This window comes from Palaemon carinicauda, chromosome 7 (assembly GCF_036898095.1).
Source record: "Palaemon carinicauda isolate YSFRI2023 chromosome 7, ASM3689809v2, whole genome shotgun sequence".
Classification (NCBI taxonomy): domain Eukaryota; kingdom Metazoa; phylum Arthropoda; class Malacostraca; order Decapoda; family Palaemonidae; genus Palaemon; species Palaemon carinicauda.
Genome location: NC_090731.1, coordinates 1,653,799 through 1,679,724, shown reverse-complemented (window position 1 = coordinate 1,679,724; position 25,926 = coordinate 1,653,799). Strand labels below are relative to the sequence as shown.

At 46.1% G+C, this 25,926-nt stretch overlaps 1 protein-coding gene and 1 long non-coding RNA gene across 7 annotated transcripts in view; both read right to left on the bottom strand.

The window, feature by feature from the left end:
• Positions 1–25,926, bottom strand: part of LOC137643796 (uncharacterized) — a 703,394-nt gene that overhangs the window by 265,990 nt on the left and 411,478 nt on the right. The window lies entirely within an intron of this gene.
• The window catches only part of LOC137643798 (uncharacterized), a 96,128-nt gene continuing 80,676 nt past the window's right edge, over positions 10,475–25,926 (bottom strand). For 3 of the 5 annotated variants that reach the window (XR_011045068.1, XR_011045069.1, XR_011045067.1), the window contains 3 exons: positions 11,754–11,882; positions 11,405–11,664; positions 10,475–10,710 (listed from right to left, as the gene is read on the bottom strand). This is a non-coding gene — a long non-coding RNA (uncharacterized lncRNA). The remainder of the gene's footprint in view (positions 10,711–11,404; positions 11,665–11,753; positions 11,883–25,926) is intronic. The other 2 variants (XR_011045070.1, XR_011045071.1) reach the window with 2 other exon arrangements.

Here is a 25,926-nt window from a genome sequence, read left to right as displayed (position 1 = left end):
GCTTGGCTTGTTCTGGGGGCCGACGGAAAAGCCCGAAAAGCTAGACTGTGAATCTCCATCCCTAAATACACAATAGTTTGGGATGGGACCACTTGTGACTTTTCCATATTGACAAGGAGACCCAATTCCTTGGTCAGATATAGAGTCCACTTTAGATCCTTCAGACAGCGACGACTGGAAGAAGCTCTGAGAAGCCAGTCGTCCAAATAGGGGGAGGCTCGGATGTCCGCTAAATGAAGGAATTTGGCTACATTCCTCATCAGCCTCGTAAACACAAGAGGAGCTGTGCTTAGGCCAAAGCACAGGGCTTGAAACTGGTAGACAACCTTTTCGAAAACGAATCTCAGAAAAGGTTGGGAGTCCGGGTGGATGGGGACGTGGAAGTAGGCGTCCCTTAGGTCTAACGAGACCATCCAGTCTTCCCTTCTGACCGCTGCTAGAACCGACTTTGTGGTCTCCATGGAGAACGTCTGCTTTGTGACAAAGACATTCAGCGCACTGACGTCTAGCACCGGCCTCCACCCTCCTGTCTTCTTTGACACCAAGAAGAGACGGTTGTAGAATCCCGGGGTTTGATGGTCCAGGACTTTGACTACCGCTCCCTTCTCTAGTAAGAGAGACACTTCCTGTTTCAATGCTCGTCTCTTGTCTTCCTCTCTGTACCTGGGAGAGAGATCGATGGGAGACGTTGCTAGAGGGGGTTTTCGTACAAACGGGATCTTGTACCCCTCTCTGAGCAACTTCACAGATTGTGCATCTGCGCCTCTCTTTTCCCAGGTCTGCCAGAAGTTCTTGAGTCTGGCTCCCACTGCTGTCTGAAGAAGCTGGCAGTCAGACTCTGCCCTTAAAGGACTTGGTTCCTTTCTTCTTTCCACGTCTCCCTTCGGCACGAGCACCTCCTCTGCTGGAGGCTCTGCCACGAAAGGGCGGAATAAAACGGGACGCTGGAGTGTCCATCCTTGGTCTAGCTGACAAGGTAGGCAAAGGGGTGGCTTTGCGAGCAAAAGACGCAACAAGATCGTGAGTATCCTTCTGTATCAGAGAAGCGGCTATTTCCTTAATCAGGTCCTCTGGAAAAAGGCACTTGGAAAGAGGAGCAAACAGAAGTTCGGATCTCTGGCATGGTGTAACTCCAGCTGAAAGGAATGAGCATAGGTTTTCACGCTTCTTAAGGACTCCGGACACAAAAGATACAGCAAGCTCATTAGACCCATCACGTACGGCCTTGTCCATGCAGGACATAATGAGCAGGGAAGTCTCCTTCTCCGTCGGAGAGATCTTTCTGCTTAGAGCTCCTAGACACCAGTCTAAGAAGTTAAAAACCTCGAAGACTCTAAAGATACCTTTCAAAAGGTGGTCCAGGTCCGAAGATGACCAACATATCTTTGAGCGTCTCATGGCTAGGCGGCGGGGAGAGTCTACAAGACTTGAGAAGTCGCCCTGGGCAGAGGCAGGAACTCCCAAGCCGAGAACTTCTCCCGTGGCATACCAGACGCTCAATCTAGAAGAGAGTCTAGCAGGGGGAAACGTAAAAGCTGTCTTCCCTAAACTCTTTTTGGACTGCAGCCATTCTCCTATCACCCGCAAAGCTCTCTTGGACGAGCGTGCGAGGACGAGTCTAGTAAAGGCAGGAGTGGTTGACGGCATGCCTAACACAAACTCTGACGGAGGAGAACGCGGAGCCACAGACACAAACTGGTCCGGAAACATATCTTTGAACAGGGCCAAAACTTTCCTAAAGTCCAAAGAGGGTTGCGTAGACTTAGGCTCGTCCAGTTCTGAATGCGGTTCATCTACGTGTGCAGCACCATCATCATCAGAAAGTCCCTCATCCGAAAACTGATGAGGGAACGGCAACGGAGTGGGTAACGGCTGGTTAGCTGAGTCCGGTCGCAAGGGTGCATGCGTGACTGAGCCGGACGCAACGTCATGGAACTGCTGCCCAGTCTGTGAGCTGGCAACAACCATAGCAGCGCGGGGACGCACAGCGTCTACTCCAGACTGTCTAGACTGATGTGGGTGAGCAGTGGCAACCACACTGGGTTGCGGAGGTTGACGCACCGCGTCAAAACAAAACAACTCTGACGGTTGTTGAACCTCACGAACATCAACGGATACCTCCGTGCGTCGCTGAACGTCAACATGCGGCTGGCAGATCACACTGGAACGCATGGGTGGCGGAACTCTCTCAACTGGAGTGCGTGAGAAGGTTACCTCAGCGTCCCCAGGACGCACAACCGAACGTGTGGGTGGTTGTAGGCAAGGAGCTGCACTAGCTGGTGCGGCAGCAACCTTCTCCGCACGAAAGTCCTGCATAAGTGACGTTAGTTGAGACTGCATGTCTTGCAGTAAAGACCACTTAGGGTCTACAGGAGCAGGTGCGGCGACAGACGGTGTAACTGTCTGAAGCGGTACCGCTTTGCCTCTCTTAGGAGGTGAGCAGTCATCGGATGACTGCAGCGAGTCCGAACTGACCCAGTGGCTACAGCTGGGCCGTTGGACTTGTGCGGAAGGGACCGACTTGCGCTTTAACGGTCGTGAGACCTTGGTCCATGGTTTCTTGCGAGAAACACCTTCCGAAGACGAGGTATAAATGGGCTCTCTCGTCTTTGTTAGACAGGGGTGATCTTGGGTAGATACGCCCGATACCACGGAGGGAACGTCTGTTCGCTGATTAAAGCCTCTCGAACCCATTTGTCGTACGACATTGCTTCTCCCCTGGACTTGGGAGCTTGCAAGAGGTCCCGGACTAGGAGGACGACAGGCACGAACAGACGAACCCTCAAGCGCAACACTATCCACAACACTATCACTCACTTTACCACTTCCCACTGCACTTTTACACTTCAGCTCCTTCACATCCGCCATGAGCTGATTACGGTCACTAGCCAGGGACTCAACTCTCTCACCCAGAGCTTGGATGGAACGCATCATATCAGCCATCGAAGGTTCCTGAGTGCCAGAAGGGGGATTAGGAGCAACCACTACAGGGGAAGGAATAGGTTGTGGGGCATGAGGAGAGGAAATGTCAATAGAACGAGAGGAACTTCTCCTAACTCTATCTCTCTCTAGCCTACGTGTATACTTTTGGAATTCGATAAAATCGAATTCCGAAAGCCCAACGCACTCCTCACATCGATCTTCCAATTGACAGGTTTTATCCCGACAATTGGAACAAACAGTGTGAGGGTCGATAGAGGCCTTCGGAAGACGCCTTGAACAGTCCCTAGCATTGCACTTCCTAAATTTTGGGACTTGTGAAGGGTCAGCCATTTTGAATTGGTCAAAGGGGAATTCAAAAACTATCAAAAAGTCATCAACAAAGAATCCGTAATCAAAAAGAGTTCAAGGATTTGTGAAGAGAAAGCCTGCACAGCGAAAGCTCAAAACTAGAATAGTGTACTTCACCAATTAGTTGTGAAAACAAATCCAGTTAGCAACAGCGAGTAAGTACGTCTTGTCGGTAGCACGACAGAGAGAAAATTGAGTCTTTGTTTACATTGAGTACTGGGTATCTGGACGACAGATGGCGCTGTTGGGCACACCCGCAACCTGTGTAGCGATCGCTGGCGAGTTTTACCTTAGAGTTTTCTGTCGAGCAACAGAGTTGCAGCTATTATAATCACCGGCTAAGTTAAATATTGAAAAATGCAATTTAGGAACTACCTGATCCAAACTGATTACAAATATATATCCATCCATATACCAAGGCACTTCCCCCAATTTTGGGGGGTAGCCGACACCAACAATGAAACAAAACAAAAAGGGGACCTCTACTCTCTATGTTCCTTCAGCCTAATCAGGGACTCAACCGAGTTCAGCTGGTACTGCTAGGGTGCCACAGCCCAACCTCCCACATTTCCACCACAGATGAAGCTTCATAATGCTGACTCCCCTACTGCTGCTACCTCCGCGGTCATCTAAGGCACCGGAGGAAGCAGCAGGGCCTACTGGAACTGCGTCACAATCGCTCGCCATTCATTCCTATTTCTAGCACGCTCTCTTGCCTCTCTCACATCTATCCTCCTATCACCCAGAGCTTTCTTCACACCATCCATCCACCCAAACCTTGGCCTTCCTCTTGTACTTCTCCCATCAACTCTTGCATTCATCACCTTCTTTAGCAGACAACCATTTTCCATTCTCTCAACATGGCCAAACCACCTCAACACATTCATATCCACTTTAGCCGCTAACTCATTTCTTACACCCGTTCTCTCCCTCACCACTTCGTTCCTAACCCTATCTACTCGAGATACACCAGCCATACTCCTTAGACACTTCATCTCAAACACATTCAATTTCTGTCTCTCCATCACTTTCATTCCCCACAACTCCGATCCATACATCACAGTTGGTACAATCACTTTCTCATATAGAACTCTCTTTACATTCATGCCCAACCCTCTATTTTTTACTACTCCCTTAACTGCCCCCAACACTTTGCAACCTTCATTCACTCTCTGACGTACATCTGCTTCCACTCCACCATTTGCTGCAACAATAGACCCCAAGTACTTAAACTGATCCACCTCCTCAAGTAACTCTCCATTCAACATGACATTCAACCTTGCACCACCTTCCCTTCTCGTACATCTCATAACCTTACTCTTACCCACATTAACTCTCAACTTCCTTCTCTCACACACCCTTCCAAATTCTGTCACTAGTCGTTCAAGCTTCTCTTCTGTGTCTGCAACCAGTACAGTATCATCTGCAAACAACAACTGATTTACCTCCCAGTCATGGTCATTCTCGTCTACCAGTTTTAATCCTCGTCCAAGCACTCGAGCATTCACCTCTCTCACCACTCCATCAACATACAAGTTAAACAACCACGGCGACATCACACATCCCTGTCTCAGCCCCACTCTCACCGGAAACCAATCACTCACTTCATTTCCTATTTTAACACATGCTTTACTACCTTTGTAGAAACTTTTCACTGCTTGCAACAACCTTCCACCAACTCCATATAACCTCATCACATTCCACATTGCTTCCCTATCAACTCTATCATATGCTTTCTCCAGATCCATAAACGCAACATACACCTCCTTACCTTTTGCTAAATATTTCTCGCATATCTGCCTAACTGTAAAAATCTGATTCATACAACCCCTACCTCTTCTAAAACCACCCTGTACTTCCAAGATTGCATTCTCTGTTTTATCCTTAATCCTATTAATCAATACTCTACCATACACTTTTCCAACTACACTCAACAAACTAATACCTCTTGAATTACAACACTCATGCACATCTCCCTTACCCTTATATAGTGGTACAATACATGCACAAACCCAATCTACTGGTACCATTGACAACACAAAACACATATTAAACAATCTCACCAACCATTCAAGTACAGTCACACCCCCTTCCTTCAACATCTCAGCTTTCAAACCATCCATACCAGATGCTTTTCCTACTCTCGTTTCATCTAGTGCTCTCCTCACTTCATCTATTGTAATCTCTCTCTCATTCTCATCTCCCATCACTGGCACCTCAACACCTGGAACAGCAATTATATCTGCCTCCCTATTATCCTCAACATTCAGCAAACTTTCAAAATATTCCGCCCACCTTTTCCTTGCCTCCTCTCCTTTTAACAACCTTCCATTTCCATCTTTCACTGTCTCTTCAATTCTTGCGCCAGCCTTCCTTACTCTCTTCACTTCTTTCCAAAACTTCTTCTTATTCTCTTCATATGACTGACCCAATCCCTGACCCCACCTCAGGTCAGCTGCCCTCTTTGCCTCACGTACCTTGCACTTTACTTCCACCTTTTTCTCTCTATATTTTTCATACTTCTCTATACTATTACAGTACTCTGCAGCCATTCTTCAAAAGCCCTCTTTTTCTCTTCCACTTTTACCTTCACTCCTTCATTCCACCATTCACTGCCCTTCCTCATGCTGCCTCCAACAACCTTCTTGCCACATACATCACTTGCAATCCCAACAAAATATTCTTTTACTAACTTCCACTCCTCCTCTAAATTACCAGTTTCTCTTACTCTCACCTCGTCATATGCCATTTTCAACCTTTCCTGATATTTACTTTTTACCCCCGGTTTTATTAGCTCTTCAATCCTCACTACCTCCCTTTAACATCCACCTACTCTATTCCCCCACTCTTTTGCTACAACTAATTTTCCTTCCACCAAAAAATGATCAGACATACCGTTAGCCATACCCCTAAACACGTGCATGTCTTTCAATCTTCCAAACATTCTTTTAGTTATCAACACATAATCCATTAATGCCCTTTCTACTACTCTTCCATTTGCTACTCTTACCCATGTATACTTATTTTTATCTTTCTTTTTAAAGAAGTTAGCACTTATTACCATCTCTTGTTCAACACACATGTCTACCAGTCTCTCACCACTCTCATTTTCACCTGGTACGCCATACTTTCCAATGACACCTTCTACCTCTCCAGCGCCCACTCTAGCATTTAAGTCACCCATAACAACTACATAATTCCTTCTACACACCTAGTTAATTCATTCCAGAACTCATTACGCTCTTCTTCACTTTTCTCACTACCTGGCCCATACGCACTGACAAACGCCCAACATTCCCTACCCAACCTAACCCTTACCCACATTAACCTAGATGATATCTCCTTCCATTCCACTACTTTACCTGTCATCCATTCACTCAGCAATAACGCCACACCCTCTCTCGCTCTTCCTCTTTCAATCCCAGACACTACCAGACATTTCACCAAACATCACTTCACCCTTTCCTTTCATCTTTGTCTCACACAAGGCCAATACATCCATCCTTCTACTTCTAAACATACTTCCAATCTCACATCTTTTACTCTCTATCGTACTACATCCACGCACATTCAAACACCCCAAAACTAGAGTGCGGGGAGCAGTCACTCTCCCCCCAGCTCCATCTCCTTGTCGATGTCTCGCAGGAATTTTATACAGGAGAGGGGGTTCCCAGCCCCCTCGTTTCGTCCCTTTTAGTCGCCTCTTACGACACGCAGGGATAACGTTGGCGCTATTCTAATTTTTATATGCCCCCGCGGCCACATTATGATACAGTAATATGTATTAATACTCAAAACTAATTGTAACTGACGCTTGCCTTTAAATAATTCTGTCCCTCACTGTGGCAGCAATAAAAAGATTTATGGAAAATAATTAATATTATATAAAGCGTAATTTCTTTGACCATAAAAATCTGCTGGAAACAAAAAGGATCTTGATAAAACTGTAAATGAGAAAACCTGCATGTTAATATTCTTTGCCTGGATAACCACAAGAGCCACATTTCTGCTCTATAGGGTCAAGGGAATCCCTCTGCCTATTTTCTAGCATCATTAGACCAATAACTTCCCAAATAAGATACTGGAAACAGACAGAGCAACCCAACTTATGCTAAAATTATTGTAGACGCCATAATAAATGACCTATTTCTTAATTCACTTTATACTAAAACTGATGGACTCAACACATAACTATTTTCTTGAATCATTTAGACCAATAATCTGCCAAATAATATACTGGAAACAGACAGCAATGCTAACCTTACAAAAATCCATCTCTTACGGGGAAAATATGACTAATTTTCTTTCAGTAATAACCTTTCGAAAAAGGGATGATAATATAAGTAATGCTTAAAAGACTGTCCAGAGTATGAGGCTGTTACCATCGAAAAAGCTGATGCAGTTATCAAAAACACAAAGAGACCAATATTCTAGCTTTTGAAGACTTAAGAATAAGAAATAATGTAAACTACTTTACGCTTTAAAAGGAACTAAAATGTCTAGAACAACATAATCTAACCAAGATAACCATTTACAAGTGACTCCTTTGTTTTCATTCAATCGTAGTTTGACTTATCAAGTCTGTATCTAAAACAGCATCATCATTTTCTACCTCTTCTTATTTTCCATTAAGGAACTCTCTGTACTGTATATCATATCATTAACCTTTTACTGATATCAGAAAAGCTATTCTCTGGAACCCTAGAAATATCCTGTACCGAATATCATTCAAATTAAACCCTGATTTGATAAAACACACACTTTGAATCCTTCACAGCTTAAGGAAAGGCAAATCTTCAAACTTAAATACTAATAGATATAAAAAACTAAGTTACCTAACAAATTATGATGATAACATTCAATTGTTTATGTTCCACTATTCCTAAATCAGTTCACATCAAGTGAAGATAAAAGTGAAGTTTCTCTGAAACTAGTTTTTCTCATCTGAATTTAACAGTTTAACAAACACAGTTTCAAACAAGACATTTTTGATAAAGTTGGTTCATGATCAAGCCAAATTAGAAAGACAATACAGTAATGGAAAACCAATTGAAGTGGTTAGATGGACAGGAAGTCATTAAGCGATAGTTATGAAAGAAGATTAATTGAATCATTAAGTAATATTTCAAAAAGAGACCAATTGTTAGATTCAAGTGGAGGACTTGAATGTACAGTCATCAGGAATTCCTGTATCTGTACTTCTATAAAGGTATACAGAAGTTTTGTAGTAATATTAAATGACTGTATCTTCAACAGGAATAAGACTAAGAGGCCAGTAAAACTAAATAAAGGAAAATGAGGCACACTGTCGTAACAGACCTTGGCGATGGGTCACATTGAGAGCCTGTAAGTTAACCAAGGAAAAGCTTGAGCACAATTCTCAAAGGTTCAGGTTTCAGGGTTTGTTATGAGTTGAACCTTCTCGCAGTGGAACCTCCACGAGACGAGCAAGAGAGGCTGCTTCAATCATCTTCAACAATATCAAATTTTTTTCTCACCCAAAAGAATTTTCTGTCTTTTTCCACGCACACACACACAATCTCTCTCTCTCTCTCTCTCTCTCTCTCTCTCTCTCTCTCTCTCTCTCTCTCTCTCTCTCTCTCTCTCTCACACACACATGTGCACACACACACACACTCTCTCTCTCTCTCTCTCTCTCTCTCTCACACATGTGCACACACACACTCTCTCTCTCTCTCACACACACAAACACACACACATTTACTGTGCTTAAAACTGTGGTTTGCCTATACTGTACATTTAAATACAAAACAAAATAGTTTTCTGAGATCAAATGCTAAATCCCTAAACTAAACTTAACTCTAAAACACCACTGACAGAATCATATCCATTTACTCCAGAGGCAATACACTGCAATGCTTCAAGTCTCGGTACTGACTAAATATCCTTACATTGTATAGACTGAGTCACATGACTGAGAGAACACAACCTATGAGAGACTGTCAAGAGAAGGTCCCTAACCAGAGGACATTGCCTCGAGAGTAAATGTGTAACAACATACCATCATTTTACAGAAGGTCTTCACAGATTACTACCTTCACATCTTACTAATACCAACAGTGACAGACCAGTCAGGAAATAGGAGAGCTGGTTGAGAGCTTAGGAGGTTGAGTCAGTAGTCAGTTTAACTCATAAATAATTCTAATAACAAAATTTGATGCTCAAAAAGAATAAATTATTTGACGTTCAAGTTACAGAGGCTCCTAAGTCCTCATAGGATTGGCCAGGAGAATTTGTGACTAAAAATAATCTTAATTTGAAATATAATTCTTTAGAAATCTATTGAAATAAGATGAATATTCTAGCAAAATTCTTTAAATAGACTTATCAACAAACAATCACTGAAAAACATTTGATAAATTCAAAGTTCTAATGATTTCTCAAAATCCATTTCCTCAATGCTTCCCTTCCAATGCCTTAGATCACGTACCCCAACATTAATAATGATAATATTAAAAGATTCAACTTATTTCATTTTGAAGGAGACTTTCAAAGTCAAAACTTGATGAAGGACTTCTGTGTCACTTCCAGAATCACTGAAAACATCAGAGGGTGAATTAATTTTACAGATCTAAAATGTCAAAACTCTCAATTTGAAAACTGGAGTATTGTTGGAAAAGAAATATTAACTTTTTTATTCAATGAATTCTATCAAATCCAACGGAGAAAACCATAGAAATTGAATCAATCTATAAACGCCTCAAATTGTATGGGAAAATATTTTCTATCGGTACAAGGCATCTAAGCATTTACCAATGGATTTTTATAAGTTGCATAACAGCACTCCAAACTTGGTCAAATAAATTTAAAGTATAATTAATGGATATCACAATCTCTCACATTATAAACTCAATACTATAGGTTTTTTTTAATCTGACCTCTCTTTGGGAAACGATAACTATTGCTTCATCCGCAAGAACTGAAGCCTTACAGGGGAAGCTGATATGAACCTGATACGGCAGCTTTAGTTACAGCCTCACTGGAGTCCAGAAGTTTTGTACCCTCTGGCAAAATTACCCACACAGACATTACTTCAAAAGTCAATATGTATGAAACTGTATTAAAATATCATTAACTTTAAAATAAACCTGTAAATGGGGGCACTGAACCCTACAGAAATCTCAACATTTGGAAAACATCTGTAATCCTGACTGGTCTGACACCATTGCTGTGTAAAAGTTAAGACTTTTGTAAGTATTTTAAAATGTCCAGATATAAAATGAATCAAACTACACTAAGAACTAATTATATGTGGCTGAGATGGAGTGGTCTGGCTGGAATGTTCTGGAATCCTGGTGCCACAGACAGAGGATGTTAAGGCATCAAATTTCCATCAGTCATGGAAAAATCTGATTTAAAGATTGTTTGTGGTGACAATCCAGAAACAGGATTCAATTCCTGTAAGAGAAAATAAATACATGAATAAAACACTCTTTGGGGTTAGTTGCAATAATCAATGGAAGACAGATTTCCAAATAGGCTTAAGGATTAATTGGAAAATGGTCTAGACTATTAATAAAAAGCTTCAACATTTACTATCGTTGATGTATTTATCACTTTTTCATTATTACTACCCTGGCTACAACCCTAATTGGAAAAGCAGGATGCTACAAGCTAAGGGCTCCAACAGGAAAGTAAACAAGTGAAGAATAGAAATGGAGAAGTGTTCAATATACTATAAATGATATATAACAAGAAGCGTGACAAATTATATTAAGACCAGTGACAACATTAAAATAGATCAGTCATATATAAACTATGAAACAAGACTTATATCAACCTGTTCAACAGAAAAGGGATTTTGACGAAGGAAAAATCTATTTCTGGGGAGAGACCTGTGACGCCCGGTGAAAAAGTCCTTCTTTGTACTTTTTCTGATATAAATCTTCCAAATATACCAGAGAAAATTAAAAGCATGGAATGCAGAGGTTACAACCCTCGCGCGAGCACCTTGTTGGTGTCGTATATCTAACAAGGGCGTTTGTAAAACACTATTCACAGGCTGTCTTCCATTTAAATAATCCCTTCATCAAAGAGGGAGGGCCGTGACAGGCCCTAGAGAATACAGTTGGGTTACCCTACCGACACCTACCACTCGCGCTCACCAGGTCATCCTTCTGTTTTTGGACTTGCGAGCAAGTTGAATTTGTTTGGCCACAGTGTTTTTTCGAAGAGTTTCTCGTTATTTCAACATGACTGACGTTGCTACTTCACCCTTTCCAATGTTAAGTACCATAGTTTGTTTTGGCAGCTTATTGCAGTACCGGGCATTTGTTCTGTTTCCAATATGGTGGTTTGTAGTTTTGGAAGCGATTGTCCTGCCGAGATATCGGCAGCCAAACAAGTCTGAGTCTTTAAAATTGCTATTTCTTGTATCACAAAATATCTTGGCTGAAAGTCTCTTGTAGATCACCAGAGTGGATTAGAATTGGAAAACTCACCTGGTACTTGCAGGATTTTCTAAGGGTTCCTAAAGCATTTTGGCTGGCTGTCTTTCTTCCTAACAAAGCAGGTGCCATAGGATGAACTGTGCAGACGACGCATGGAGGGACTTCTTCATTTCACAAAACCTGAAAGATGAAAACCATTTACACACATTTCACAATGCAATTGTTCAGAATTTTCATTGCAAAATATGATCTGCAGAAGGCTTTAAAGGTTGGCCACAAAGAAGTATTTTTTCTAACTCAGTTATCTAGTTATATTAATCTGGTCAAACTACTTAACCAAAAGGCTTTGACAAATAAGAACAGACTTCTTTTATCTCACAAAGTGTCTTAGTGAGTTACTGTACTTTTGGGGCCTAACTAAGCTGTTACTTTCTTAACAGTTCAACAAGATCACCAAATCCAACTCCAAGACTTTGACATGGCTAAACAGTAAAGGAAATGGAAAGATAGATCAGAACGTAAAGCACAGCACTTCAGGGGAAATGTCCCTCTTCAGAGAAATGGTCGAGTGTTGACAAGGCATTAAGAAATCTTAAGTTATCTCAAGAAATGTCCTTTAAGCAATTCTAAAGGTCCACTTTCAATCCTTCAAACCTTACTCTTTCTTTCTCCTTAACTTTCCATTCGTTCCCTTTCTAACTATCCAACTTACTCCTGTTTTAGTTTTCGTGCAATACTGAGTACACTCTAATCATCATGAAGTTTTTCAAACGAGTATCTTGTGTTAGTTAGAGAATATCCTCAACTTACAAACTCAATCTATTCCAAGAAGCTGTTTGTTAGACTAATTGTTTGTAATTTGAATCTTGTTAAATTTTAGCCTAGGGTAAGCCTAACCTGATTCCGAAGCCTACGATTTCCTGCTACAAGTCAAAAAATATTCCTGTTTCCTATGAAATAAAGATTAGGTCATTGCAAAAGTCATTTTACTTACAGTATTAAATGACATAATACAGTTTTACTGCAGAATATCTTTGTCTCATTACAGTGTATAAAATTTTGATACAAGATATGACAAATTCGTAGATAATTTGTATTTTTCCTAACTATACAAACCTTAGCTATTTACATGGGGTAATTACTTCGGCGTAGCTGAATGACGAGCCATAAAAGTTTTAACGAGGGTTTACTACCCCACCGCTAGTTAGCGGGCAGTAGGGAGGGGTAGCTAGCTACACCCTCGCCCCCTCACACACACCGGTGAATGCTTCACTTTGCTTAGAGGTAGGACTTATCCCGGTGACAGGGCCGGCGGGCACATATGTGTGAATAGCTAAGGTTTGTATAGTTAGGAAAAATACAAATTATCTACGAATTTGTCATTTGTTCAGTAACTGAATACAAACCACGCTATTTACATGAGGTGACTCAACCCTTAGGAAGGGCGGTAAGTCCCCTGCCATACTGGCTTTGGCTTGCCCGGGGACTCCATATTCGAGTGTTTACGTACTCAAGAAATAAGGGGTCCCTGCTCCTCGCTGGCAGCTGTGAAACTGCTGCGGCCTACATAAGCTGTGTGTGAAGGTGAGAAGTGACACGTCCTAGGAAGTTGATCTGGAGTTCTTCAGATGGAAATCTAGGCTAGGACTCTCCCAATACCACCTCACCTCGTCAGGGTATGGGGACATGACAGTATTACATTTTAATACTAGGAACACAAGGGAGCATGGCTTACCTGCAGAGGTTCGAGGTCAGCTGTGCAGAGAACCCAGGATGCTGCTTTCTCCAAGGGAGGAGAGGATGAAGAAAAGAATAAGGGCCAGACAGATCTTTTCATTCACGCAGACTAAAATCGGGTAACAATGCCCTCAACCTTCTGGTACTTGTCCATTAAGGAGCCTGAGGTTAGACCAGCTGTTGTGCAGCCACCACAGGGCCGATAGAGAACGTATCGAGCCTCCTGTGGGTCACGTCTTGCATGTAGTGGGCCGTGAAGGTGGTCTGACGCTTCCACACCCCAGCTTGAAGGACCTGCGTCAATGAATAATTCTTCTTGAAGGCCAGGGACGTAGCTATGCCCCTGACATCATGCGCTCTAGGGCGACGTGATGGAAGAGGGTCAGGATTCAAGGCCAGATGTATCACCTTGCGAATCCAGGCCGAGATGGTATTCCTGGTGACCCTCCTCTTCGTCCTCCTGGTGCTCACGAACAGGGCTCGCACCTGGGGACGAACTGCAACTGTTCTCTTAAGATACAACCTCAGACTCCTCACTGGGCACAGTAGGAGATGGTCTGGGTCATCTGTTACAGAACGGAGACTCGAAACCTGGAAAGAGTCGAACCTAGGGTCCGGCACTGCCGGGTTCTGAGTCTTGGCAACAAACTCAGGGATGAAGCTGAACGTTACCTCCCGCCATCCCCTTGAATGGGCGTCGTCGTACGAGAGACCATGAAGGTCACTGACTCGCTTGGCCGAGGCCAAAGCTAGCAGGAAAATCGTCTTCCAGGTAAGGCGGCGATCAGAAGCCTGGCGTAATGGTTCATAGGGAGGTCTCTTCAGAGACCTGAGAACTCGAACCACATTCCATGGAGGTGGTCTTACTTCCGACTGAGGGCAGGTAAGTTCATAACTCCGTATGAGAAAGGAAAGTTCCAGCGAGGAAGAAATGTCCATTCCTTTGAGCCTGAAGGCAAGACTTAAGGCTGAGCGATAGCCTTTCACTGCCGAGACTAAAAGGCGCATTTCCTCCCGCAAATACACGAGGAACTCCGCTATTGCTGGAATAGTGGCATCGAGGGGAGAGATACCCCTTCCACGACACCAACCACAGAAGACTCGCCACTTCGCCTGGTAGACCCCTGCGGAGGAATTACGCAGGCGACCAGACATCCTGTTCGCAACTTGTTGCAAAAATCCTCTCTCTGTGAGGAGATGCTGGATAGTCTCCAGGCGTGAAGCCAAAGCTACGGCTTCGTGGTAGATGTTGGCGTGTGGTTGTTTGAGTAGCTCGTGACGTGGAGGGAGTTCTCTCGGAACCTCCGTGAGGAGTTGCAGAAGGTCCGGGGACCATTCTGCGTGATGCCATAGCGGAGCTATGAGGGTTATTGAAAGATTGACCGGTATTCTGGTCTTGTTGAGCACCCTCCTCATCAGACAGAACGGGGGAAAGGCGTACACATCAACGTTGTCCCACCGTTGTTGGAGGGCATCCTGCCAGAGAGCCTTGGGGTCCGGGACCGGGGAGCAGTACAGCTGTAGCAAACAGGTCCACCGATGGGGAACCCCACAAAGTCAGGGCTTTGTTGGCTACTTGACGATCCAAAGACCACTCGGTACTCACTATCTGCGCCGCTCTGCTCAGAATGTCGGCGAGCACATTCCTTTTGCCTGGAATGAAGCGAGCCGCTAGCGAGATCGAGTGGACTTCGGACCATCTCAGGATCTCTACTGCAAGATGGGAGAGCTGTTCCGAAAAGGTACCTCCCTGCTTGTTGATTTAAGCCACCACCGTGGAGTTGTCGCTCATCACCATCACAGAGTGGCTAGCCAGGACTTGGTGGAACTTCTGAAGTGCCAGGAACACGGGCTTCATTTATAGCAGGTTTATGTGAAGGTACTTTTCTGATTCTGACCACAGGCCTGAGGTCCTGTGGTTCAGGACGTGGGCCCCCCACCCTTTCTTTGATGCGTCCGAGAACAACATCAAATCCGGGGGAAGGATGAGAAGGTCAACTCCCTTTCGTAGGTTCTCGTCCGCCACTCACCACTGGAGGTCCGTCCGTTCCGCAGTACCCATAGGAATCAGAGTGTCAGGGGAATCATGACCTTGATTCCACCAGGACTTGAGTCGCCACTGGAGGGATCTCATTCTGAGGTGACCGTTGGGAACAAGACGGGCCAGGGAGGAGAGGTGGCCGAGGAGACGTAGCCACGATTGGGCTGGGAGTTCTTCTCGATTGAGGAAGGGTCTCGCAACCTTCCTCAGCCTTGCTATCCTGTCGTCTGATGGGAAGGCTTTGTGGAGATTGGTGTCTATGATCATGCCTAGATATACCAGTTTCTGAGAGGGCTGCAGAGAGGACTTCTTGAGATTTACTATGATCCCTTGATCCTGGCAAATTTCGAGGAGCTTGTCTCGGGGGCAAAGAAGGGTTGCCTCCGAGACCGTTAGGATCAGCCAGTCGTCCAGATAACGGAGGAGACGGATGCTGATCCTGTGAGCCCACGAAGAGATGAGGGTGAACACTCTGGTGAACACCTGAGGGGCTGTGGAGAGACCGAAACACAGCACCTTGAACTGGTAGATCTTGTTGTCTAGGCAAAATCTTAGGTACTTCCTTGAAGACGGATGGACTAGGATCTGGAAGTACGCGTCCTTCAGGTCCAGTGTACACATGAAGTCTTGAGGTCTCACTACAAGTCTGACCGTGTCTGCCGTCTCCATACTGAACGGAGTCTGCTTGACAAGCCCGTTCAGGAAAGTCGACTGTAGAAGCCTGGGAACCCGTCTACAACCTCCTGGAGAGCGTCCTTTTTCAACATGGTCTGGACTTCTGCCCAAAGGGCTTGCCCTCTTGCCGATCCCATGGCAAGAGAGCTCAACGACACTGGATTCGCTGTCAGGGGAGGTAGAGAGGCTGTGAACGGGACGCGATAACCCAGAACGATCACGGAAATCGTCCAGGCATCTGCCCCGAGACTTTTTCCTCTGGTGGAAATGCAGGGGGACTGCCAACCCTAGCGTTTACGGCCTCGGCTGTTACCTTTAGGGTTCTTGCCTCCCTGGAGGACTTCTTGCTCCTTCTGCTCTTGGAAGGAAAGGGCTGAGACACCTTCGGCTTCGCTGCAGTGGTCTTCTTCATGTCCTTAGCTGGACGGGGCTGTTGAGCCGCTGGAGGTTTGTAGGGCCTCGATGTCAGGGCCCTATGGATGAGGGAATCTTGGTTGGACTTCCTCCACCTCTCAGCGGTAAGCTCCACGTCCTCAGGCTCAAACAAACCCTTACCGAACACGGAAGAGTGTCTGAGCCTGCTAACCTCTGAACTGGGAACATTCTGGTGGAACCTCTCAGCCACAGCGTCCCGACGTTTGAGAACCGTATTGGCCCACAAGCTCGAGACTTGGTGGGCCAGAAACTCAATGGTCCGTGTGCCTGAGAGTAAGAAAGTCTCCAGTGCCTTCCTGGTGCTTTCTTTGGAGAGGTCCTCAGACCGCACCAGGATGCCCAGAGACCCCAGCCAGATGTCAAGCCACGAAGTTGCCTGCATGGCACACTTAGCGACCTTCTCCTGGCTTAGGATCTCAGTAGCCGAGAAGGACACGTGCCGGTTGGAGAGTCTCTCAAGAGGGACTCCCCTTGTGAGTTCTTCCACAGTGATGCATCGGAAGACCCAAACACAAGACTCCTCAAGGATCTCAAAGTACCTCCTCTGATGGACTCGAGGAGGAGGGAGGAGCTTGTTACCGGCGCTGGACCTGCTGGAGGAGGAAAGCTCAGAGAGCTGGCCTTTGACCTTGTCCCTGGCACTCTTCATCCCCTGAGACCAGGGCAAGGCTGCACTGACCCTAGAGGGTTTCTGGGTGCCGTATCCGGGAGAACCGGGCGAGGGCGCGTGAGCGCCGGTTCAGGACAGCGCGAGGAAGGGATGGCGCGTAGGTTGGCGCTGGTCCGAAAGGACAGGCATACTCGCCTGTGGGCGCGCTGGGCGCGCAGGGGATAGTGGGCGCGCATCAGGATGTGGACGCACTGGTGTGCGCTGCTGCGGTGGGCGAGCAGGACGCGCGGTTTGATGAGGGCGCACAGGTGTACGCTGGAGGGTTGCATGAAGCGCCTTGATGACAGGAACGGGGCGCGCAACCTGAGCGTCGCGCGCGGCTGGAACGCGTGCAGGATCGCGCGGTCTGGAAGGAGAGCCCTGGGGTGCCTGTGAGAGCCCATACGCTAGCTTAGGAGCCTCTTGGGCGGCGCGCTGTGATGTGGAAGCACGCTGGCGCGTTGGCGAGCGCGTGAGCGCTGGGACTGGAACCGCGCGTAACTCCAGATGGGTGCTGCGAGTCCAGAGGAACCTGTGAGCGCCTGTGCGCTAGCGAAGGGACCTCTTGGACTGCGCGCGACGAGGAAGGAACCGGGGAACGCTGGGGCGCAGATGGGCGCTGGCGCGCTGTCACAGGAACGGCTGGAGGGCGCCGGGGCGCAGAAGGATATGGGCGCGCAGGGGAACCCTGGCGCGTAGCAGGAACAAGGGCGCGCACGCGCGTAGGTGAACGCTGTGGCGCCAAGACAGGAACAGCGGCAGCGGCAGGAGGGCGCGCAGGAAGAACCTGGCGCTTGAGGACAAGAGGCGCAGTTTTGCGCTCAAGACCCTTCAGCCCTGAAGGGCCCGCTGCCTGCACAGTGACAGGATCAGGTGGCCCGCCACGCGCATCTGGAACATCAGAGGGTGACGGCAAGTCAGGAGGTCTGGAGGGAGACTGGTCACTGTGTCCCGAAGGACGACCATCATCCGAAGGGGATCGCGAACGATCCCCGAAGAGGTCTAAGGTGGTAGCTGGCAGGATCGGCGAACGGCGAGTCGTCTCCTCCGCAGAGGACTGCGGCAACCTCAAGCCGAAGAGGCGCCTCCAAACTCCCTTGTGAGGGGAAGGAAGGCCTCTACGGCGAAGGGGAGGACGAGCCTTCCACCTTATACGCCCACGAGAGGCCGTGGGAACAGCAGGCTGACCATCAAGGGGCCTCCAAAGAGGAGTCTCTGTAAGTGAACTCCCCCGAGGGGGAGAATCACCGGCAGGAGAGACTGTGGGACTTAGATCCTCCCTCGAAAGGTGTTCGGAGGGGGAATCTAAGCCGTCAGCTACCTTAGCAACAGGAACGGGGGTTTGACTTGAACCACGAGATGTCTCTGTCACAACTACGTCAACCACAGACAGAGGATCTATCCCTGCTGTAGTTGGCGATTGTTTGACAGCTGCACCAAGTTTGATCATGTCAAACAGGGATTCCTTGGAGGGCGAAACCTGCACCCCCAAGGAAGCCCAAAGCTGCAACAAATCACGATTAGACATATTCAAATCCTCCTCCGGGGGAGGAGGGGCAGCCGCCTCGCTATGGGAGGCGACTACCTCTCCCGCACCCCGGGATCGGTCAACAGCAATACGGTCTGTGCTACCACTCGCCGGCCTCTCGGAAGAGACCGCTCAAGGCAGAGCTTCAGAGGAGGAAAGGGCTACGGAAGAAGAAGTCCTGGAATTTTCTCTCTTCAAAGAAGCCTCTGAAGTAGAAAGATTCCTTTTGGACTTTTTCTTCCGGCGCCGGGCAAACCTCTCCCACTGGGAGGTAGACCACTCCCTACATTCTATACACACGTTACCACTATCACACCGCTGGCTCCTACAGTGAGGACATAAGGTGTGGGGATTGGTGTCAACCGCCGACATAAAGGTCCACCAAGGGCGGCCGGGAAGCCCAGGGCAAGTATGCATATTAGTAGAGGCCAACTTCAAACACACTGAAAAAGAAAAAGCAAAAACAGATTAAATATGGCAGTCAAAGCGAGGGAGAGAGCAGACAGGTCTGTTCTCTTCCCGAGCCAAAAGTAAAGTGAAGCATTCACCAGTGTGTGTGAGGGGGGGGGGGGGGGGGGGTAGCTAGCTACCCCTCCCTGCACCCCGCTAACTAGCGGCGGGGTAGTAAAACCTCGTTAAAACTTTAACGGCTCGTCATTCAGCTACGCCGAAGTAATTACCCCATGTAAATAGCGTGGTTTGTATTTCAGTTACGGAACAACTAAGATTCATGACTTCAATTGAATTTGTTTTTGTATCTCCGAAGGACCTTCTGTACTGCATCATCATCACCTCCTACGGCTATTGATGCAAAGGGCCTCAGTTAGATTTCTCCTGTTGCTTCTCTGTACTGCATAACAAGAATCAATTTATGAAAAAATACCTATGAACCCTTTTAAGTAAGCTCCATGTGGTAGCTAATACATTAAAATGTTATTTTGATAATAAAATAAATTTTTGAATATACTTACCCGGTGATTATATAGCTGCAACTCTGTTGCCCGACAGACAACTCTACGGTAAAAACTCGCCAGCGATCGCTACACAGGTTGCGGGTGTGCCCAACAGCGCCATCTGTCGTACAGATACCCAGTACTCAATGTAAACAAAGACTCAATTTTCTCCTCGTCCCACTGCGTCTCTATTGGGGAGGAAGGGAGGGTCCTTTAATTTATAATCACCGGGTAAGTATATTCAAAAATTTATTTTATTATCAAAATAACATTTTTCAATATTTAACTTAGCCGGTGATTATATAGCTGATTCACACCCAGGGGGGTGGGTAGAGACCAGCAATATATGTTTACACTTTTATGAGCAAAGAGTTTTTATTTCATTTTAGAAGTTATCAAAATAACAAAAACAAAATAAATAGGTACCTGGTAAGGAAGTCGACTTGAACAATTTCTCTGCCTTTTAAGTACGTCTTCCTTACGGAGCCTCGCGATCCTCTTAGGATGCTGATCGACCCCTAGGATCTGAAGTATCAAGGGTTGCAACCCATACAACAGGACCTCATCAAAACCCCTAATCTAGGCGCTCTCAAGAAATGACTTTGACCACCCGCCAAATCAACCAGGATGCGAAAGGCTTCTTAGCCTTCCGGACAACCCAAAAAACAACAATAAAAACATTTCAAGAGAAAGATTAAAAGGGTATGGAATTAGGGAATTGTAGTGGTTGAGCCCTCACCCACTACTGCACTCGCTGCTACGAATGGTCCCAGTGTGTAGCAGTTCTTGTAAAGAGACTGGACATCTTTCAAGTAAAATGACGCGAACACTGACTTGCTTCTCCAATAGGTTGCGTCCATTATACTTTGCAGAGATATATTTTGCTTAAAGGCCACGGAAGTTGTTACAGCTCTAACTTCGTGCGTCTTCACCTTAAGCAAAGTTCGGTCTTCCTCACTCAGATGTGAATGAGCTTCTCGTATTAACAATCTGATAAAGTCTGACCAAGCATTCTTTGACAAAGGCAAGGATGGTTTCTTAACTGAACACCATAAAGCTTCAGATTGGCCTTGTAAAGGTTTAGTACGCTTTAAATAGAACTTAAGAGCTCTAACAGGGCATAAGACTCTTTCTAGTTCATTGCCTACGATCTCCGATAAGCTGGGGATATCGAAAGATTTAGGCCAAGGCCGAGAAGGCAGCTCATTTTTGGCTAGAAAACCAAGTTGTAGCGAACAAGTGGCTTTTTCTGACGAAAATCCTATGTTCTTGCTGAAGGCATGAATCTCACTGACTCTTTTAGCCGAGGCTAAGCATACCAGGAAAAGTGTCTTAAGAGTGAGATCTTTCAGGGAGGCTGATTGTAACGGCTCCAACCTGTCTGATATGAAGAATCTTAGTACCACGTCTAAATTCCATCCAGGGGTAGCTAAACGACGCTCCTTGGTGGTCTCAAAAGACTTAAGGAGGTCTTGCAGATCTTTATGTTTGGAAAGATCTAAGCCTCTATGCCGGAAGACCGATACCAACATGCTTCTGTAGCCCTTGATAGTGGGAGCTGAAAGGGATCGTCCTTTTCTCAGGTATAAGAGAAAAACAGCTATTTGAGCTACAGAGGTACTGGTCGAGGATACAGAAACTGACTTGCACCAGTCTCGGAAGACTTCCCACTTCGATTGGTAGACTCTAATGGAAGAAGCTCTCCTTGCTCTAGCAATCGCACTGGCTGCTTCCTTCGAAAAGCCTCTAGCTCTCGAGAGTCTTTCGATAGACTGAAGGCAGTCAGACGAAGAGCGTGGAGGCTTTGGAGTACCTTCTTTACGTGTGGCTGACGTAGAAGGTCTACCCTTAGAGGAAGACTACTGGGAACGTCTACTAACCATCGAAGTATCTCGGTGAACCATTCTCTCGCGGGCCAGAGGGAAGCAACTAACGTCAACCTTGTCCCTTCGTGAGAGGCGAACTTCTGCAGTACCTTGTTGACAATCTTGAACGGTGGGAATGCGTAGAGATCCAGATGTGACCAATCTAGGAGGAAAGCATCTATATGTATTGCTGCAGGGTCCGGGACTGGAGAGCAATAGATTGGAAGCCTCTTGGTCAGCGAGGTTGCGAAGAGATCTATGGATGGTTTTACCCCAAGTGGCCCAAAGTCTCTTGCACACATCCTTGTGGAGGGTCCATTCGGTTGGAATTACTTGCCCTTTCCGAATGAGACAATCTGCTATGACGTTCAAGTCGCCTTGGATGAACCTCGTTACTAGGGAGATGTCTTGACCTTTTGACCAGATGAGCAGGTCCCTTGTGATCTCGTACAACGTCAGTGAGTGGGTCCCTCCTTGTTTGGAGATGTACGCCAAGGCCGTGGTGATGTCCGAGTTAACTTCCACCACTTTGCCTCGAAGGAGAGACTTGAAGCTTTTCAAGGCCAGATGTACTGCCAACAGCTCCTTGCAGTTGATATGCATGCTCCTCTGACTCGAGTTCCACAGTCCTGAGCATTCCCGACCGTCTAGTGTCGCGCCCCAGCCCACGTCCGATGCGTCCGAGAAGAGAACGTGGTTGGGAGTCTGAACAGCCAGGGGAAGACCCTCTCTTAGGTTGATATTGTCCTTCCACCAAGTCAGACAAGACTTTATCTTTTCGGAAACCGGGATCGAGACCGCTTCTAGCGTCTTGTCCTTTTTCCAGTGAAAAGCTAGATGGTATTGAAGAGGACGGAGGTGTAGTCTTCCTAGTGACACAAATTGTTCCACGGATGACAGCGTCCCTACCAGACTCATCCACAGCCTGACTGAGCAGCGTTCCTTCTTCAGCATCTTCTGGATGGATAGCAGGGCTTGATCTATTCTGGGGGCTGATCGTCTTGTTGTTCAGCAACGTCCTCATCAGAGGGTTCCTCATCCGAAAACTGATGAGGAAACGGCAACGGAGTGGGCAACGTCTGGCTCGCTGAGTCCGGTCGCACTGGTGGATGCGTGACGGAGCCGGACGCAATATCATGGAACTGCTGCACAGTCTGTGAACTGTCAACAACCATGGGTGCGCGAGGAAGCACAGCGTCAACCCGAGACTGTCTAGACCGTCTGGGTTGTGCAGTCAACACCCTACCGGGTTGCTGAGGTTGACGCACTGCGTCAAAACAAGTCACCTCTGCTGGTTGTTGAACGTCCTGAACGTCAACAACCACCTCCAAGCGTCGCTTAACGTCAACGTGCGGCTGGAAACCCACACTGGGTCGCATCGGTGGAGGAACCACCTCAACTGGCAGACGCGAGTAGGTTACCTCAGCGTCAACAGGGCGCACAACCGACCGGTTGGAAGGTTGTTGGCCAGAAGGTTCGGTAGCAACCTTCTCCACATTAAAGTCCTCTATCAAGGACGCAAAGCCCATTTAGGGTCTACGGGAGCAGGTGTGGCAACAGACGGGGTTAGCGACTGAGGCGGTACCGTTTACCATCCCTGAAAGCCTTGTTATGCGTGACATAATTGTACAGCAAAACTTCAAAGGCTCGAAAACAGCTGTGAAGTTGACCTGTAAACAACTTGGAGCGTCTCCTGGCCAGGCGCCAGGGAGAGTCTACGAGAATTGAGAAGTCTATCTGGGCAGAGGCATGAACTCCCAAGCCGAGAACTTCTCTCGTGTCATATCAGACTCTCGCTCTATAAACCAGTTTAAAAGAAGGGAAAGCAAAGGCTGTATCCCCCAAACTCCTCCTGGTGAAAAACCAGTCGCCTAGCCAACGTAAAGCTCTCTAGGAGAGCGAGAGAGCACTAGCTTAAAAACAACGGCTTCGAAGTAGCTAGGCCTAGTGTAAGCTCTGACGTTTAGGCGAACGAGGAGCAGCAGTTACAAAAGATCCGGACAAAGATCCTTAAAAAAAATCATCATGATTTAATTAAAGTCCATAGGAGGCTAAGCAGCTTTAGGCTCCTCTCCATCTGACAGAGTCCTCAAGGGAATATCAGTAGGAGGGGGAACAGCAACTTCCTCATCTACAGGAACCTTGTCCGATAAAAGCTTAGTCTCAAGCAAGGGAGAGACCTACCGTGGTGGCAATGCTTTACAAGCAGAGTCCACACTCACTGGTGCATTAGTAGCGGACCAGGACGCAACGTCATGTAACTGCTTGACGGTCTGTGAACTGACAACAACTGAACTGTCAACCACAACAGGTGCGTGAGGACGCACAGCGTCCACTCGAGACTGCTTTGACTGCCTAGACTGAGCAGTCAAAACAACTCTAGAATGCGGAGGTTGACGCACAGCGTCAAAACAAGTCAACTCCGATTGTTAGTGAACGTCTTGAACGTCAACAGGAGCATCAGCAAGTGGCCTAACGTCCAAATGCGGCTGAAAAACCACACGAGACCGCATCGAGTGTGGTTCTAAACAACCTGACTGACGTGACTAAGCTACGCCAACGTCAACAGTAAGCACAAAGGAACGTTAGGTTGGCTGAAAGCCAGGATATCGATGAGATAAACGGCTAGACTCAACGGACTAATCGGCAGAATAGTCTTCCATAAGGGAGGCAAGCATATACTGCATGTCTTGCCATACAACCCATTAAGGATCAACGGAAATGGCTGTGGTAAGAGACGAGGGTAACGTCTGTGACCGCAACACTTTGCCTACAAAAAAAGACTCTCGGCGTCTGTGTTACGCTTTTGTTAGGCGGCGAGCAGTTATCCGATGACTGCATAGGGTCAGGGCTGTCCTAATGGTTGTAACCAGGACGCTGGACCTGTCCTGAGAGGACTGACTTTCGCTTAAGGGCTTCGAAACCTTGTGACAGGTTTCTTATGCGAAAAGCCTTCGGATGACGAGGAGAAACAACGTCTCTCTCGTCTTATGGTAGGGGAGATCTTGGTAAGATACACCCGATACCATAGAGGGAAAACGTCTGTTCGTTGGTCAAGGCCTCTCGAACCCATAAGTCGTTTGACATTACTTCTCCCCTGGGCTTGGGAGCATGTAAGAGGTCCCGGACTAGGTGAACGACAGGCACGAACAGACGAACCCTCGGACGCAACACTGTAACACTTTGCGCATATCACTTTATCACTTCGATTTTCTGTTTTGCACTTATTTCACTGAAATCGAAACTTTTACTGATTTCTACCTGAAACACGCAATTCTACCCTTCATTAAAAGGTAGTAATTGCGAAATCAGTCGTATAATGCAAGCTCATTAATACCAGCAAAAAACAGAAAACATATTTTAAGATAAAAAAATCAGTGGCTGGGAAAGAGACTAAACACTAGTTCATATAACTACGTTTTCAATCTCTCACCGCACATAGCCTGGGGACGAGAATAAAAACTAAAACGTTTTATCCTTCCTCCCCGTACAGCGACTAGGGACGAGAGTAACTCGAGAACAACGTTACCCGCTTGAACGGAACGTTTTCTCTCCTCTCTCTCCCTCCGTCTCTATCTCTCTCTCTCTTTCTCTCTTGATTTCGCACCTGAGAGAAGAGCCCAATTATATTTCGTCAAAAAAACATGTTATTTGACTAAAGGAAAAAACTGAAAGGTTTTTCAAATAAAAAGTTCCTTTAAAATAGAATTTAAAACATTTAAGCTAAGAAAGAATGAACAAAACGTCAGAATCGATTTACTCTTACTGCAAAGTGAAACCGTGATACACTCTCTCTCTATCGTAACGATAGAGCGCATGTTGAACGTCCTGAACGTCAACAACTGCGTAGCATAAATAAACTAAACGTTAGTTCATCTTTGAAAACAGTACGAAGACTATCAAAGAAAATCTTTCATAAAATATTACATTTAAAAAGTTTTAAATCCTTAGCTCATTACGATATAAAGGGCTCAACGTTGATTAACTTCGGTTTCCAAGTTAGGACCGCCTACTCTCAGGAAAGGTCTATATAAACAAAACATTAAAATTATTTTTATATGTTTATAATAAATGGAAAGTTAATCGAAGAGGCCTAATAAAGGCGGAGAGATATAAAATATATAGAGGAAAATCTATAACGTGATATAATTACTAAAAGCCTAAACACACTTCCGTCTAAGGGAAGGGTCGGCCATTTAAAAGTGAAAGAAAGTCCATACTCTCTTTGTCACCATAATTAAATCTATCCAAAACGAGTTCAAGATTTAAGATGAAGATAAAACACCTGCATAGCGAAAGCTCAAAACTAGAATAAAGTACTTCACCAATTAGTTGTGAAAA